Raw genomic sequence first — 3,225 nt, 5'->3', positions numbered from 1 at the left:
TAGAACCTCACCGAGTCAATCTTCAAAACCTGAGTGTCTTCATGTGGGCCGACTTTGTAATATTTGTGTTAACTTGTATTTTGGTCAACTTTTTAATTTGTATATTGGATTGGTATATATGTAATGTATTGTATCATATCCAAAGTAAGCAAGCATGATGATGATGTGAATGTGAATGCAATCTGAATATAATAAAAAAAGAGCAGAAAGAGTGAATTACTAAGGCTACAATAGTATAAGGAGCAGCAAAGTCATATCTATCATAGCAAGGTGATTTGTACTCAAAAGAATCTCATTCAGTAAACCTAGTTGTAGATCAAATATTATCTACTATTTCATCCTAATAGGTGGATCAGTCAAATCCTTTAATAAGGTAGACCTAAGAATCTTTTGTAAATCTCTTTACTGAGTGCATACTTAATTGTATGTTTCTAAATCCTTTAACAAGGTGGACCTAGTAGTCCTTATTGCTCCTAATAGGGTAGATCATCAGAAGTGATCAATGTAAGCTTTAATAGGCTAACTTTATACTATAGTACTAAAGTTTATTGGTATCATCCCCACCCCAGTGTTACTTTCTATTTGGAAGGTTTTCGGGTCACCAAATGTTTGTATCATAGTGTTATGAATGCTTTCATGTTTTCAATTTCTTATGCATGCAATTAGATCAAATTATATGTGATGGATTATATGGTAATTGGATTGTTGGATTAAGAGTTGAAATTATTAAAATTCTAGATGTTACTAATTCACCCCTCCCCTCTCAATAACTTAGCATAGTCTTGAATATTTTCAAAAATTGGTATCAGAGCTTTGTGGTTCTCAAGAAAAAGCTTAACAACTTGAGCAAAGATCAAAGCCATAGAGATATTTAGACTTGACTGTGATACCCCCAACCAATAACCAACTAAAGAACAACCATAAAGCAATAAACATAACATACTAATAAGATTATCACCCAAATAATTTTTTTTATAACAATTTCCAATACAATTTAACCTTTGTACAACAAGTTCAATAAAATACTCATAATCAGCAAAGTAACATTTCCAGATTATTACATCCGAGAAAATGACCTATCATTACTCAATACTAAAAGTACAATAGCAACAACTAAAGTACATTGAAACTAATCACTGAATCTAAATGTTAAGAAGCTGACTTTCTTCTAGTTCCATATTCAAATATAACTCGAACCTGAGATCAAATCAGCACAACCACAAAACACCAAGCAGTGTTGGAAATGAGAATGGAGTAACTGAGAGGGGGAGGGGGTGAATCAGTTACCACAAAAACATTTCACAGTCCCTTAGATGTCTAAAAGCTTGATCTTAGTTACAAATTACTAAAACTTGATAATGCAGAAAATAATAATAATTATTAAGAACTGATAACCAAAAATAATTCAGCAATCATGAACACTAGAGACACCAGATTTAACGTGGAAACCCAATATGGGAAAAACCACCAATGTAACTAGTTACTATTTTTCACTCTTTTGAATTGAGCCCTGTTAGGAGCCAACCCTGTTAAAGGTTACAAAACACACTGTTAGGTGTGACCCTGTTAGAGGATTTAATCACCCTATTAGGAGTGGCCTTGCTAGAGGTCTTTAGAACAATTCAACTGAACTGTCACCTTGTTAGAGGATTTATAGAATGGCTGTTAAACCAACTCTGTTAAGAGATTTTGAGCTCACTATTACAATGGTTAGAAAGCAACAATGAAGTGATCTGATAAAATATGCAACTTATCTTTGTTGATTATAGATCTCTATTATTCTTGACCGAATCCTTATTGATCAAATACAACTTTTTAGCTCCTTCAATGCATCTGATCCTTCATCATACTTTTCTCAACATTTGCCTTTTCATTTGACACTATAATGCACCTTCATAACTTTTTCACACTTCTTTTTTTGATTTACAACTTCAGTGACCATATATACCTTTCAGATTATCTTAGTCGGCTCAAATCACTGACCAATAATCAAACAAATACAATAGTTGGCTAGAAATAATTAAAATTACAAACTAACAAATCCTTTTACTGGCCGACCTTGCTTGGTTAATACTGTTTAGAAAATAATTCCTGTGTTAACCGATTGAGCTCGATTAATACAACGAACTCTGTGACAACCCTTCAATTGCCGGGAGAACTTGGTAAGTACTGAGTTTCCATAGATGACCGAGTGAGCTTGGTGGAAACTGTCTTTGCCAAATTCCTTTGTTGACCGAGTGATCTCGGTTAACACTATTTGCCTCATTTTCTTCGATAACTGAGTGAGCTCGGTTAACACTTGTCTGCCTTATTTTCTTTGATGATCGAGTAAGCTCAGTTAACACTTGTCTACCTTATTTTCTTTTATGACCGAGTAAGCTTGATTAATACTGACTGCTTCATTTTCTTTGATGATCGAGTGAGCTTGGTTGACACTATCTGCCTCATTTTCTTCGATGACCGAGTGAGCTCGGTTAATACTGACTGCTTCATTTTCTTCGATGATCGAGTGAGCTCGGTTAGCTGAGACTAATAACTGATATGACATTTGTGTGACATTAAGGACAAAATTATCCAACAATCTCCCTCTTTGGCATTGATGGCAACACAACATGTCATAACAGAATGAAATTTTGAAATAAGTCCAACAAGATAACAAACTTCTCCCTCTTTTAATAGTCTCCCTCTTTTAAGCAACTTCATAGCAGATTTTTCAAATTTCACAAATTTCAGAAGGATATGACAGTAGATCTCTCCCTCTTTGACAACAAATGCCAAAGATAACAGAAGTAAAGTGAATTGCAATGTACCTTTAGTACTAATTCATATGCAATGATTTCTGATTAAACTGCATCAACAGATAGATCTTCAATCTTATATGTGTTGATGCATCAATAAAACTTATTTTAGTGAACTTCAAATAGGGGAATGACCCCTAACTTACCTCTAAGATACAAAAATGCATCCTTAGATAAGGGCTTTGTGAATATATCAGCAATTTGTTCCTTTGTGTGAACATATTCCAATCTAATCTCCTTGTCTTGCACCAATTCTCTGACAAAATGATATTTGATTGCAATATGCTTGGTCTTGGAATGCATCACTGGATTCTTGGATATGTTGATTGCACTAGTATTGTCACAGAACATAACAACTGGTTCTTTGATTTCCATCTTCATTCCTTGTAATAACTGCTTAAACCAAACAATGTTGGAATAGTTTACT

The sequence above is a fragment of the Cupressus sempervirens genome, chromosome 10 (genome assembly GCF_028749045.1).
Source record: "Cupressus sempervirens isolate cs-2001-9-10 chromosome 10, ASM2874904v1, whole genome shotgun sequence".
In the NCBI taxonomy this organism is placed as follows: domain Eukaryota; kingdom Viridiplantae; phylum Streptophyta; class Pinopsida; order Cupressales; family Cupressaceae; genus Cupressus; species Cupressus sempervirens.
The sequence above is the reverse complement of the archived record's forward strand: the minus strand, read 5'-3'. Positions refer to the sequence as shown.